This window comes from Pezoporus occidentalis, unplaced genomic scaffold (genome assembly GCF_034315485.1).
Source record: "Pezoporus occidentalis ecotype Australia unplaced genomic scaffold, CSIRO_AGI_Poc_V1 ctg6, whole genome shotgun sequence".
Taxonomy (NCBI): Eukaryota; Metazoa; Chordata; class Aves; order Psittaciformes; family Psittacidae; genus Pezoporus; species Pezoporus occidentalis.
The window spans coordinates 924,660-940,147 of NW_026915943.1; positions in this window are offsets into that span (position 1 = coordinate 924,660).

Genomic DNA, 15,488 nt, shown 5'->3' on the forward strand with positions numbered 1-15,488 from the left:
GGGGGCACATCAGATAGGCAGATGGATGCAGTGATATTGTGGGGATGTAGAAAATGGGGAGGGAGAAGGATGCAGGGTCCAGGGCATAGAATGGGCAAGGGTAGCAAGCGCTGGTACAGACCATAGGGGTTGGATCTGTAGGAATGACAACACTGTCCCAGCCTCATGGAGAAGCTGCATTTGAGCAAGCTGCTCTAGTGGAAGGTGTTCCTGCCTGTGGCAGGGGTTGGAACTGGATGAGCTTTAACGTCCCTTCCAACCCAAACCAGTGTGGGATTCTGTGATTCCCAACTGCCCACAGAGGCCAAGGACATGCAAGACCGAAGGCAAAAGAAGACAGCAGCACTGGAGAAGAGCGGTCATGGGAGAGTGTTGCCTATATATAAAACAGGCTTCATTCAAGGTCATTGTTGTCCCTCAGGCTGGAACATGTCCCCGATCCCTCAGGGATCTCTATAACCCAGAGAGGTGTGTGGTCAATATAACATTACATATAATAATTCATAGGCATCCTTACTGCTACTCAGGGGGCTCAGGGCAATGAGAGGACTCATCTTCTCGAGAGGCCAGAGCTGAAACACCGTAAGACAAGAAGCTTTTGTGCTATTTCAGCCTCACACCGAGCTGTCCAGAGGATTAAAACTCCTCCAACGCAACCTTAAGAAAGGAGGAGTGCCCTGATCCAAGTTACACTTGGATTTGGACTCTGCAGCTTGGAATTGGTTCAGTTGGAGGCAAAAACGACAGGAGCGGAGGACGTCCAAGCTTTCATCTCAAATAAGGACCATTGAAAGCTAACACAACGCAGTGCGTTGCCTTCCAGCATGCCCACTGTGACTGGCTTTGATTTGAGAAACAAGCCCCAACTCCTCCCCTCATGATCTCTCCTGTATTTCTCTTGTGAGAGGCTCTAATCTGGATTTGCCTTACTTAGCGGGTGCAGATCATGAGGCTCAGAAGGAAACCTCCGTTGACTGATGAACACAAAGCCCTAATTCCCCAAGAGGAGGAAAGCCAAGCAAAATGCCTTATTTTTGCCTTTCTGTAGCTCTAGTCCTGCAGGATTGTTTTCCTGCCCTGGGAATGGGGTTAAAAGGTTGTTTGCAACTAGAAAAATGTGTGGTTTTTCTATTCAGGGAAATATTTGCTCTTTCTAATTCAATAAAGGCCCCAAATGTGGTATGTTAAACATCCCTCCCTCGCACCGCAGAGCCTTTGCCTTTTCAAGAAGGGATGTGGAATTGCAGATGCATCTGAAACCCATCACTCGGCTTTCAAAAGCATGGAAAGCATTTAAAAAACACAGATTTGCCCGGGAATATGGACACTTATTTACGGTGATCTTTTAGTTCTGTGTGGTTTGAGCCCAATGAGCTGCTTCATGCATCTCCCATCGTCTCTTTATACAGTCTTTCTGTGAGGAACCATCTGATAGAGGGTTTTGGCACCAAACTCCACCAGAAGAGAAATAACTTGCAGTGCCAAGGGGCTGCATGAGGCAGGGGGGTATATATCGGCCTTAAGGAAATACAGGGCATGTTTGGGCACATCAACCTTCTAAGTCACCACATCGCTGGGGTATGGAGGGCTCTCATGTGCTACAGAGAGCACAAGACCTTCAACATGCAGCATGGTTTATCAGGAGGGGAAATGCCTGTAAAACTGGGTGGTCATGAGGCAGCGTTTTAAATGGCAGGGTACAAAATAATGCCTGTGAGCTAAGTGGATTCATGGTTTATTAGATTGCAAGAGGCCAATAAAAAGCAGCCCAAATATGCTTTCAGTGAGGAGCTCAAGATGCACTGAAAATTGCATGCAGAAAGCATTATGGAAATGACCTGAAAACACTTGGGTTTATTAAATGCTTACAGAAAATGCATGTACAGAAAAAGGCATAGGATCAGAAACAGAATCACCTTCCACTAGAGCAGCTTGCTCCAAGCCCCTGTGTCCAACCTGGCCTTGAGCACTGCCAGGGATGGGGCAGCCACAGCTTCTCTGGGCACCCTGTGCCAGTGCCTCAGCACCCTCCCAGGGAAGAGCTTCTGCCTAAGAGCTCAGCTCAGTCTCCCCTCGGGCAGGTTCAAGCCATTCCCCTTGGCCTGTCCCTATGGGCCCTTGTCCAAAGCCCCTCTCCAGCTTTCCTGCAGCCGCTTTAGGCACTAGAAGGACATATGGACTTCTGCATTCTATACATATGCACAGCAAAAATGATGCAGCACAGAAGAAAAATCAAGCCTAATTATTGTGGAAGACAGTTTATGTGCTACTAATCTCTTCTGGTCACCTAAAAATGATGGGGAACGAATGCAAGCAAGCAGGGCTTTTATCTTCACCACTATCAGCAAGCCCACAGCTCGGTTCCTTATTGCAGACACATGATTCATGGCCAAGGGTACATGTTGATGCTGGAGGATTTCACCTCCCCATCACAGAGTACTTTGGACAGGGAGAACAACGCTGCCCTGCCAGAATACGTAATCACTGCTATAGGATTCTTACACCAAGGGGATACCATAAGGCCAGGGGTTTCAGAACTGTTTACGGAGTGCTCAGCTTCTGCCTTCTGAAAGGAGATCCTTTAAGCTGCTGCCGTTTGGGATCACCTGGCAAATGTAAGCACCTCCTTTTATTCATCAGCAACCCCGTATCTTGACCTGAGAGCCTCAGCATCACCCTCAGAGTCACAGCGTGTCCCTCAGGTGAGGGAATGAGCTGGGCTATGGGTTTTTCCATGCTGTGTTTTGTATTAGAGCCATGGCATTGCCTACAAATCCCACATAATGCCTTGCTTCCAAGAGCTGCCAAGCACTTGGTAAGTAAATACAATCCATAATCCCTGGAGAGATGGAGCTCCTTTAACCCCTCTGTTGATGCTGGGCTGCTGTCAGCCTGAGACCATGAATGTCACAGGGACCCAGAGCAAGAATAAGCATGCCCCTGTGTCCCAAATCCCCAGTGCATCCATATCCAACTGATTTGCTGCAGGTCAGAAGTCTATAGCAAGGTTAAGACCTGAATCCCCCATTCCATGCCCTGGGGTCTTAACCATGGCACCGCCTTTTAGTTAAGCTCTGAAGATAAGACTGGGGGCAGATATCTGACCCAACTCAACCATCTTTTGCAACCAATGCATCCTTTTAAATGCCCTGTGCTCGATGCTGCTCCTGACCAAGCTCTGCGTTAAGGTCTCATCCCAGGCAGACAGCCTGGATCCCATCATGGATGGGAAGGGCACCCAACTGCAAAGCCCTGACAAATAAACCAGAGGGGTGGGACAAACACTTTTCCAGTGCATCTCTGGATCTAAGGAGCCATGAAAGAGACAGAGAGAGGTTTCCTCTCTCAAGGACTCAAGCAAGTGATGCTGTGCCCTAGCACCAGTCACACCAGCACCACCTCCTCCTCCTCCAGCTATTAATCACCCATGGCCAGTGCCAGTTAACATCCTACATATCTGTAGATGAGTAAGCCCTAATAGCAGCGTTAGCTGATTGAATCAGAGGAGCTTCTCCCTCTGTACTTGCCCTTAGGACCAAAGTGCGCAACACACACTTCTGCTCTATCTCCGAACAGTGATTGTGTCAGCAAGAAGGAGCCTCTGCACAACACAGGCCAAACAGGGAGCATTTTATATGGGAACACAGAAAATGTCTTCTGTCTTCTGAAGTTATCATCCTGTGGCTCTACAGGCCACACAGTGTGGGTAAAGACGGGATGGACATGCAGACATAATGCCTAGAGGCACTTATGCAAGTCCTATATAAAGGCAAGCTCCTGGGTGTAAAGCTGAGTAGAGCAGGATCAGCAAATCCCCCTTTTCCCATGGGAACAGCCCTGTCCTTCGAAGATGCCTTTTCTCTGCACACGGGGATGGCTATTCTGGCCCAGCTGCACTTGACTGATCCAAGGACGTGCCCATAGAGTCAGGGCTGGAGGCAGGAAATATGCAGTCGTATTCATTTCATTGCAGTCTGTAGCAAGTGGGGCCTGATGTTCCCCCTGGGTCACTTTGGTGCTTCAAGGCCTGATGTCCTCTCCTGGTGCTGTTCACTGCCTCATTTTATCACTGATGTCAGTTTTCTTCTGCTTTAGATTCCCATTTCTAGTCTCAGCTTGAGTCCGGCTTCAACTCTTGGCTACAGGGCTCTAACCATTGAGCTAGATGGCCATCCAGCCCCAAGACAGTAAGAAATCATCTCTCCGGAGCAGGATGCGCTCCTTCCATATGCACAACAGAGTGTTGTGTTCACCTAGAGCTTGCTCAGCCCTGGAAAGCCTGGATTAACTCATCACCTCTCATCTACAGACCCAGAGGATGCTCCTGATACTGCCCTTGGGACAACCAGCCAGTGCGCTGTAAATCCTCCAAGGATAAACATCATCCTACTGGAAAATTGAGCAGCTGCACATATGTTATTGGCTAAATGTGACCATAACCATAGAATCCCAGCCTAGTTTGGGTTGGAAGGGATGTTAAAGCTCATCCAGCTCCAACCCCTGCCATGGGCAGGGACACCTTCCATTAGAGCAGCTTGCTCCAAGCCCCCGTGTCCAACCTGGGCTGTCACTCCAAGGGAGCCAGGATGAGGGGTAGCTTGTAGTAATCTGATGAATAATGGGTCTCTGCTTGTAGCAGGTTGTCCCTGAGGTGTCAAACACTCGCAGCAGGAGCATCCTGTGCTCCAGTGCTTCTCTTCCCCAGCCCCGGAGGAGACACTGGGAGAACAGGATGGAAATCAGGACAACTTCAGGGCTGCTTTAAGCGAGGATGGGGATGGATTTGGCTCAGAAACACATATGAAGGAAAGAAGCAGAAAGATACCTTGTGTGTGTGCCCTGATGATCCTTTCCTCATCACTTCCTGCATCTGCCATCTCCATTTTCACATTGAAGGTCTTTTCTGTGCCACATGAGACATTTCTTGGCCAAAAGGGACCAGTGTTTTGGGGATGCCCAAGAACAGACCAAGAGCTTTGGGGTATAAATGGGAAGAAGGGAGATATCCCTTTTACTGTCCAATTTCCAGCAGCTCTTCAATGTTGGAAGCACTTTCAGACTTGTGGCAGCCCTGATAACCCCATTTTGTCCAAGTCTAGAAGTTGAGATGATCACCAAAATATACATACATGCACACGCGTGTATATGCGAACACACAAGCACATGTGTGCTCATACATAATGATAATATATAATAATGCAGTTTTATATATCATAATATAGATGGTTGTGGAGGTTTTGCTGGGTCCAGCCAAAGAAACTAACGTGGATTTGCCTGCAGAACTATGGATTGCAAAGACACGATACACGAAGACATAAAGACAGATACACAGAAGGGAATAATCTTGTTTCATGCCCATACTCCAGTATTCCAGCATGGGAAAAAAATCAATTGGCAAAACTGCAGCCAGGATTTGGGCTAGGAATAGATTAGCTGGAAAGATTGCACCATCCTCATCATAGAGAGTCTTGAAAAGCACATTAACACTGTGTCTGCCCAGCGACATATGACATGGATGGACTTGATCCTCCCTTGACATAAAGGGCATGGCCTTGCTGACCCCTTAATAGCCCTTCCCAGCCCTCTTTCTCTCTGCCTGCAGTGCTGGGAATGGCAATATCATCTGCATTCTCACCTCCACTGCTCTAAGAGGATTTCCCACAGGATGTGCCTTAGCTAATAGGCTTCAGTAGACCTTTTGCGAGGCCAGCTTTAGGATGAGCTGCTAGGAAGTGATCAATACTTGTTCCTTCTTACTGACACCAGTGTCCAATGGTTTTTGTCCTTACTGGGTTTCATTGCTTCTGTTGCTCTGCGCTGGTCAATAGAAAGGGAAGTGATGTTGTAGGAGGCCTTCTTACCAAACTAAACCTGTCAATGAATATTGAAAAGCTTATTTGTGGACTGAGGACCAGAATCCAGGCCTTCAGTGTAGGAGGTGAAGGCAGCTGGCTTTGAGGACTCACTGCTCTCGTCATTTCTCCATAGAATCATAGAACAGTTAGGGTTGGAAAGGACCTTGAGATCATCCAGTTCCAGCCCCGCTGCCATGGGCAGGGACACCTCACACTAAACCCAATGTCATCCAAGGCTCTGTCCTACCTGGCCTTGAACACCATGCTTGACTCTTAATCATGCTTCTCTCTTAGGGCTTTCAAACTTATGTAACGGCCTTTATCTCTCTGAAGACTACAGAGCATGTGTCTGGAGTCCAAATCTCTTTTCTCCCCACACTGATTAGCCTTGGGTAGGGCACATTGATTCAGATGCTGTTTCTCCAGCACAGGCAAAGCATTTCCAGCTTCAACTCTGCCCTCGCATATCTCCTTCAGCCACATGTTAGGAAGATAGAACAGTTTTACTGGTTCAGAGCAAAGGTCCACCTACTTCGGTTGCATTCAGTTGGATACGGGAAGAGTGATTGACATCATCTACCTGGCCTTGAACAAAGCATTTGGCACTGCCCTGTGTGATATCCTTGTCTCTAAACTGGAGAGGTATGGATCTGATGGATGGACCACCTGGTGGAGAAGGAATGGGGTGAATGGTTGCACTCAGAGAGCTGCAGTCAAAGGCTCAATGTCCAACTGGAGACCAGTGACGAGTGCTGTCCCTAAGGGCTGGTGTTCGGACAAGGGGTAATGGCTTTAAACAGCAAGAGGGGATATTCAGATTAGATGCCACAGGTGTAGATGAGCTCATGGGCAAAATCTCTTCCCTGTGAGGATGCTGAGGTGCTGGCACAGGGTGCCCAGAGAAGCTGTGGCTGCCCCATCCCTGGCAGTGTTCAAGGCCAGGTTGGACACAGGGGCTTGGAGCAAGCTGCTCTATGGAAGGGGTCCCTGCCTGTGGCAGGGGCTGGAGCTGGAGGAGCTTTAAGGTCCCTTCCAACCCAAACCAGGCTGGGATCCCATGACTCTATGATTCATATAAACCTTTTCTAGACACTCCAGCATCACAGGATGAGATGAAAGAGCTATTTAGAGGCTCTGTAGAGAGTAAAGACAACCTAAGTTGTCCAGATCAGGCTTTGTCCTTCAGTTTGCGGATGCCATCAACAAGTGCCACTCTCATACTGCATTTCCTGGCCTGATCCTGGTTATGGGGTGCACAGAGAGCACTTGCAGAAGCAGCCAACGTGACTCGCATGGTGAGCTAAGGGTTGCAAGATTGGGACTAGCCGGTGCCAACTGCTCGCAGGCATCTGTGCAACAGCTCCACTGGGAGCCATAGGAGTGGTGAAACAAGGCTGATACCTTTCCCCTGCACTGTTTGTTCATTCTGAGTTGTTCTATATTTGGCTCTGATGCCAAAAATAACATGCTGTCCCCTAAGTTTAACACCACGGGGACCTCTAGTCCATTGATCCCATTGGGAGTTGGACTAAATGACCTCTAAAGAACCCTCCCAACCCAAACTGTTCCATGATTCGATGACCCATCATACCTGATTTCTACATAGAGATCTGTAATTGCAGGACTGTAAAAGAGATTGCAGAAATGGTGTGCTTTTCGTAACACATACATTCTAACACTGCTTCACCTCATATGGCCTCGGATGGGAAGGCTCAGGTTATCTCTCAGGTTGGCCAGGCCAGGAGCAATCAAAAGACAACCTCATGCAGGATGTCCACAAGCCCTTTCTGCTGTACAACCTGCAGAGTGCTGTAGGCATGGCTTGTTACCTGGTTTCCAAAGGGAATTTCGATTCTATTCTTTGCTCCATCCCTGGCAGTGCTCAAGGACAGGTTGGATGGAGCCTTGGGTGCCATGGTGTAGTGTGTGGTGTCCCTGCCCATGGCAGGGGGTTGGAACTGGATGATCTTAGGGCCCTTTCCAACCCAAACCATTCTATGACTCTACGATTCTATTCCCAGCTCCTTCTTCATTCATCAGGGAGAGGAATTCCCAACCCTGCATGGATTCTGAGATGAGCGTTGAAATTTAAGAGCCGATATAAAATATCAAAGCACACAGAAGAGTCAAGCTCCCAGAGACATTCAACAGCAGAGCCCTACCAAGCAGGGTCTTCTGCTTTCTTAGTAGCCTATGCCCAAGTGGAAACCCCAGTAGCAGGTAGAGCATGAGGAGGAACGTCAGGTAGGTCCCAGGTCTCTGCTCTGGTGGTTTTATGCTTTTCTCTTTGCAGCTGCACTTCCAGTTCTGTCAGTGAGAACTGAACTCTTTTCCTCCCTGCAGTAACCCTCAGTTTAATGGGTGTTACTCCCATAGAGCTGGGGGCTGGTGAGCACGGGGAGCTGAAGCAACAACAAGAAAAGAGGGGAATGGCTTTAACCTGCCTGAGGGGAGACTGAGCTGAGCTCTTAGGCAGAAGCTCTTCCCTGTGAGGGTGCTGAGGCGCTGGCACAGGGTGCCCAGAGAAGCTGTGGCTGCCCCATCCCTGGCAGTGTTCAAGGCCAGGTTGGACACAGGGGCTTGGAGCAAGCTGCTCTAGTGGAAGGGGTCCCTGCCCGTGGCAGGGGTTGGAGCTGGATGAGCTTTAAGCTCCCTTCAACCCAAACCAAGCTGGGATCCTATGAAATGACCCCTAAATCTTCCCTTCAGCTCTTTCTGTAGCACAGAGAAGCGAAAACTTCAGCGATGGATTCATCCAGTGTGAGAGCTGGGATGGAGGCAGGAGGTGAGGAGGAGCTTCGGTTTCACCCCGAATCCATGGTCTAGGTTTGCATGGTCACACTTCCAAGCTTCGTGCCTCAGTTTCCCCGCTGTGGTTGGAGGCTGGTGCTGTCTCGAGGCTGTCTGGCTGCAAACACAGAGGTTTGAGGAGCTCACATGAGGAAAAGGCACTCTTCATCATGGGGGAGGGCTGAAAATGCTCCGTTTGGAGAAGTATAACAAGATTAACATCATGCTTCCCAAAAGAACATGGAAGTCTCACACCTTCCAATAAGGAAAAGCTTTTTTTTCCCCTATTATATATATCCAGTTTCCCATGTCTCATTCTCCACACCCTTAATGAATGAATTGAGGAAATCCCTCCAACCACCTCTATTTCCCCCTTTCCTACCCTTGTTTTGCAGCCTCTTTGCCATTAGAATACAAGAGGAGCGGGGTAACTGTCTATTACTGATTCCCCAGTGCTTACTCAGAACAGGGACCAAAGTTCTTCAGCCTTACAGTTAATTTTTAGGCGCTCTAATTTTAGCCTGTAGCTAAGCAGCTATACCCTGCCTTGCTGCCAGCAGCCAAAATCTGGCTTGGCTCAGTGCCTCACTTAAATCTTCCTATTTGTGGGGTGGGTGAAAGTGAGGATGGAGGTTTTCCTTGGGAAAATGCATTTAAAATGTTGTATTTTAAAATGTTGCATTTAAAATGTTGTATTTTGGGTTTCACGCCCTCAGCACAAAGCTCACTCTGAAGCTTCTCTCCCATTCTTGGCCTGAACTTTGCTTCCCCTTTGAAGAAAGGAGGTGTAAGTGGAGCTGGAAAGGAGGACAAATGGCTTAATTTCAAGACCTCTGTAATGTGAAATCACTTTTAACTCCAGGACCAAAAAAGCAAGTGTTGTGGAAATGGCTGAGCCAGGCTTTGGGCTCCATAGTGGTTGTACTGTTCACCAGTGTGTTGCAGAAGACATATAGTCTTCATCCCAGTGCTACCAAAAGTAGTGGTTGTGTCTACATTGAACATCAGATGGGGCTTTGCAACACAGGTTTTCCTACCCGAGAGTGTGCCTGTACTATGGTGAGCCATCGGAAAGGATACAGGACCAGCATCCTACAGGTAGGCAGAAGATGCCCATTGGGGTTTAACCCTGTGCTCTTCCCTCCCCTGCACCTATGGGCTGCTCTTCAATTACCATGGTCAAGAAGAATGCAGGCTGAATGCTTGCTTTTCCTTAGTTTCTTTCCAGGGGATATCCAGAGGGAAAAGTCCCAGGGATGTGTTGATGCATGCCTGAGGTGCTCATGCTACCTGCAGAAATCCCTCTGGACAAAAGGCTTTGTGAGGCTCTGCCTTGCAAACATCCCCTTCCTAAGCAAATTCCTTGAAGGGCAAACCTGATAAATACCTATGAGATAACAGCTTGGTGTGACAAGGTCTGGGCAGGGCGTAAAGCACGATTTGGCTGTAAATCAAGCCGTGGGATAAGGGTCTGACAAGTCTTTGGCCATATGAGGTGGATCCAGCTCTAGATGCAAAAGCCAACCAGTGCTCCCTGCTCACTCAGTTCTTTCTGGCTCTGGACATGGTGCTGGATGCCTTTGGGAAGACAATGTCACTGGACCGTGCAGATGGCCTTGCCCAGAGTGACTTTATGCATCGGTAACACACTGTCCTGTTACGCTCTAGTTAGGAAACATAGGAGCTGTGGTTGTTGTTTATGTAAAGAGGGATGGGCCATGAAGAGAGTTTGTTGATGGGTTCAGAGATATCCTGCTCAACACTTACTCTGCAGGTCTGAAAGGCGGCTGGTTCCTGCCCCCAAGGAAAAAACTTCTCAGGGTATGGAGCATTGGAAAGGACCAATGAAATCAAAACACCTCACTCGAAAGCATGGACAGAAAAGAGAGTCCAGGCACTGCTGTGCTGCTGTGACAAAACATTTCCCCCCACTCCATTAAGGAACAGGACCTGCAGGATTCCACCAGAAGCCACAGCAGGAAGCAGGAGACACCAAGGGGAGCTTTGAAGCTGATGAATTAAAGACTAAGGAAAGGGGTGAAGGACCAAGCATGAAATTCCTACAGCCACCTAAACCCACAACGCTGCTTCAGACAGATACAGCAGCTTAGATCCCAGCAAGCTTATGCCTCAGTTCCCCTCTCCATACCCAGGGTTTGCACAGCTTCTGGGCTTACTTGAAGCTCTGTGGAGAGGCGGGTGATGCGTGGGGATGTGGAAACACACCTCTTCTCCCTTAGCTCGGAATTCAGGTCCAGGGTGATGCATGAGCCAACAGCACATTTCCATAAATATTACCTGGAATGTGAACTGTTCCCATCGAGGCAGGAGAAAAGATGGAAGGACAGATGACTTTTCATTGCCTCTGTACCATATGTTAAAAATACCCTTGGGGAGGTGATGGATGGGGAGGTGATGGGTGGGGAGGTGATGGATGGATGGGGAGGTGAAGGAGGGACCTTCATCAAAGCGGGCACACATGACCAAGCAAGGTTTTGCCAGCATCACTGCTTGTGAGTGCCTCCAAATGGCACTTGGAGACTCAGGTTACCTTTTTGGCCTATGTGAGCAGTCCTTGGGTTTCCATGGCTGAATTCACTGGCAAAGGAAGAGAACACAAGGCCTTGGAGGGAAAGCAGAGAGTACCATAGGCGATGTGCAATGCAATGTAAGCACAAAGTAGGGTAGCAAAGTAACTGCAGCAGGAGTGGGAAAAGGACTTGTTGCTGTGTTCTGCCTCTTGCCAAAAAGCAAACCTTGCTGGTTGGCTGAGTTCAAACTCCTTGTTCAATCACAGCTCTTATCATCTGGTTGGTCACTTACATCACTGATGATAAGGCTTCGACCCCTCCCAGCCCAAGGATGATTGCAGCTCCGAGGGATGACGCAGGAATGAAAGCAGAAGCGATGTGGATGGATGTCCCTGTGGTCTGGTGGGAGTTCTTCAGTGGAGCACAGTTTGGCAGCACCAGCTTTGTGTGCTTCCAAAGTCCTCCTGCTCAACACAGGGTTTTCCCTTTCCATGAGGATGCTTCTCATGCACCATAAGTGGTCTGCAGTGATAGGAGACCTTATTCCCAGCCTGAATTCATCACACTGCAGGCAGCAGAAGATATACACTGTGGTACCCAAGCTATGGGCTCTACCATAGAGATGGACCCATCAGGTTTGTGGTGGTCTCAGGAGGAGAAGTAGGGGAGAAAAAAGGCCTGTGGTTTGCATAGGTGACTGGATTAATGGGCAACCCTGCTAGCTGTAAGACCTCTGTTTTTAACGCTTATATCACCCCTAGAAACAAAAAGCAACTAAAAATACTACTGCTTGGAATAAAGAGACTTAAAAATCCACAAATAGAGGGTTAACCACAGGCAAGGAAATGACTCTGTGTTTTTAAGTCAAAGAAGGAGAATTACAAAGGCAGATAACCCCAACTTAAGTACATGAGTCCCAACATGCTGAATACAGGCAGATTCATACATACATCCAAACACCTGCCTCTGGGTGAAGACACTAAACACCGATGCTTTGAAAATAGGGCATTTTCTGCTGCTATAACATAGAATCATAGTTTGGGTTAGAAAGGACCTTAAAGATTATCTGATTCCAACAATGAATAACCATAGAGGAGCAAAGCTACAGAGCTATGCACCAGCAGCTGACTCAAAGCACTGCAAACCTGCTCCACACCTTACAAACAGCTCTCAAGCACCCGAATAGGAGCAGGAAGAGGAAAAGAAATGTGTCTTTGGGAGCTTTATTTAATAGGGATTGCCCTAAAAGTTCATTATATGCATTAAACCCCCCAATGTAACCGTGTAAGTGCACGTTGCTGCTTTGCTGTAGATTCGGTTACTGCTTAAGAGCAGAAATAAAGGGTAAAACTATTGTGCATTGCTCTCGGCTGCAGAGAGCTGTACGACTGCCTCCTGCCCACAGTCTGTGTTTCTGAGGCTCAGGTGAAGTAATAGTAGGGTATTTGGAAGGACGTTTTTGCTCAGGGATGATCGTGCCAGAGGCAGGGGTTAATAATAGACAGGGTTGTGTACCTCTTGCGTCAACGCGAGCACGGAGGGAAACAAACCCGTTCCAAACCTGTCTACCCATGCGTGCGTTTAAGTGGGCAGAAACGTCCTTGTGGGGAGCAGAGCCAAGCTCCTGCTAATCCGTTCTTTGGGGCCGTTTTGTCGTTTTCAGAGAGCCGAATGGGAGAAGGAAGCAAAAATGCTGCAGGACAAGTTCTGGTCGAACAAGTGAGCCGGGAGCTGGGCTGCAGCCAGGTCCCTGGCACTGCACGATGGGGTGAAGGCAGAGGCTGTCCCAGGGCTCTGTGTGTTGTCACAGAGCCAGGCTTGACTTTTCCTTCCTCCCAAGAAGGCGGTGTCGTGGTTCAAACCTGCTGCTCAGGCTGGGGCTCTGGGGCTCCTGTTGTTACTCCTGCAAGGTGTAGAATCATAGGGTCACAGATTGCCCTGAGCAAGTCAGATAACATCCTTTGTGCCCATTGCCATTGCATAGCATCCCTAAACCACTCTTAGTGTGGATTCCTTCATGCAAACATTGCTGCCTGATAACCTTCATCATAGATTCATAGACTGGTTTGTGCTGGAAGGGACTTTAAAGCTCATCCAGTTCCAGCCCCCTGCCACAGGCAGGGACATCTTCCACTAGACCTGTGTTAAAAGGCCTCTCCTTTAGATATTGTAATAATCCATTAAGCACTGAGGGGCTTCAATTATCATCACAATAATAATAATAATATCAAATACAATAAAAAGAAAATAAAATGTAATAATTATTATTAATAATAAAAAATTATTTTATTACTATATCCTTCAAGGCTGGGCCCTTCTGTAGCACATGGAGCAAGAGGATGATCAGGATTCAGAGACTTCAAACCATAAAATCATAGAATCACAGTATAGTATGGGTTGGAAGGGACCTTCAAAGCTCATCTAGTCCAATTGCACCCAAAATACATGAGAAGGTGGGTATGCATCAATAGAAAGATGATGGATCCGGCCAGGCGATGGTCCCAGCACACTAAAATCTTTCTATCTGCTATCTTATGCTGTCACAACCCGGCAGGATAAATTTATTCAAGTTTTTATTCTGCTTATGATAAAGAAAGCTACTTCAGGCCTTACACTGACTTGCAGATAACTCTACTCAAGCCAACAGGGGACACAGGCAGGCAGGAGCCCATTCCCCTTTCACTCAGCAGTGCTGCAGCACTGATTTATCTCTGCTCTAAGCTCCCTTTTGGAGGTCTCATCCAAGAGCTGTTGGGCAAGACCCTTCCTTCAGACAAGCTCTTGCAATTTTCCACTTCCATACTTATTTCAACGGGCCACTACAACAGTTGGAACACGGCCCCAGGGCCAAATGGGGAGCGAAGGAGTGCTGGTGCCAGTCTGACTCAAAAGGATGGCAATGGGAAGGCCTCAGGGGAGTGGGAAGGAAAACAAATCCCTCTTTCACCTCTGAATCCCGGATTTCAGCCCTCCCCAGCTGGAAATACAACTTTTCTTTTGCGTAACACGCTGGTAGATGTATGTCCCTGTGCCAAAAAGTGGATGCAGCAGCAGCAGCCTTGGGAGCAACAGGGGAAAATGCTGGTTCAGCAAGTTCTGATCCTGCTCCCACCTGGAAAAACAGCTGAAAGTCGAAGCAGTTTTTGGGGGGGTTTTGGTTTGATTCCTACCTACATGTGGCAAATACACGCTTGGTGCTTTCAATGGGCTTTGCTTTGAGGGATGTCAAAGTGCTTCTGAAAGGCAGACCCTTGCTGCTTTCTCCAAATCCCAGCAGGTTAAACTGAGGCTAGGAAAGGGACAGAGCCCTGATCCTTTGCCCAGGGGTGTAGCAAAATCATCCCTTGAATAGGGCCAGACATGAGACTGTTATAAAGAATCTGGTTCAATGCTAAGGAAGCTGGGACAGACCCACATGTAAGGATCTATAGAAATTTCTAAGGTACATTAAAACCTTGATGCAAATCTAAATAACACCTCATTTCTGCATTTCTAAGGGATGTCTTGAGTCGATCCTTAAACATTTTGTTAGGAGGAGAAAATGAGGCTTGGTCAGGGGTTTGGCCATAACTGCAGGTCAGCTTCATGAAAGTGAAACTTAATGAAGCCATCAAATCTTCTGTTAATAAAGTCATAGAATCATAGATTTGGGTTGAAGGGACCTTAAAGCTCCTCCAGTCCCAACCCCTGCCACAGGCAGGGACCCCTTCCATAGAGCAGCTTGCTCCAAGCCCCTGTGTCCAACCTGGCCTTGAACACTGCCAGGGATGGGGCAGCCACAGCTTCTCTGGGCACCCTGTGCCAGCGCCTCAGCACCCTCACAGGGAAGAGCTTCTGCCTAAGAGCTCAGCTCAGTCTCACCTCGGGCAGGTTAAAGCCATTGCCCCTGGCCTGTCCCTTGTCCCAAGCCCCTCTCCAGGTTTCCTGCAGCCCCTTCAGGCACTGGAGCTGCTCTCAGGTCTCCCCTTCAGGAGCCTTCTCTTCTCCAGGCTGCCCCAGCCCAGCTCTCTCAGCCTAAACTTTTGCCTTTGCTATATTTTGACTTGATTTCATGCTGCCTTTAGGTACCCAGATCCCCCAAATCCCACTGGGGATGCTCAAGAGTCGGGTGGGAGAGCATTTGAGCAAGAAGGGCACCACAGTGTCTTAAAATCTCCCATTGCCAGTGTGACGACTGGGAGGATTTTTCCCCCCACCCTGAGATGGGAAGAAGGAAAACAGGGATGGAAACACCTTGCAGATGATGGAGGGATTGCCCTACCTGGTCCTCCCCTCCCAAATCCCCATCCCATGCAAGCAGCAGCACTGAAGC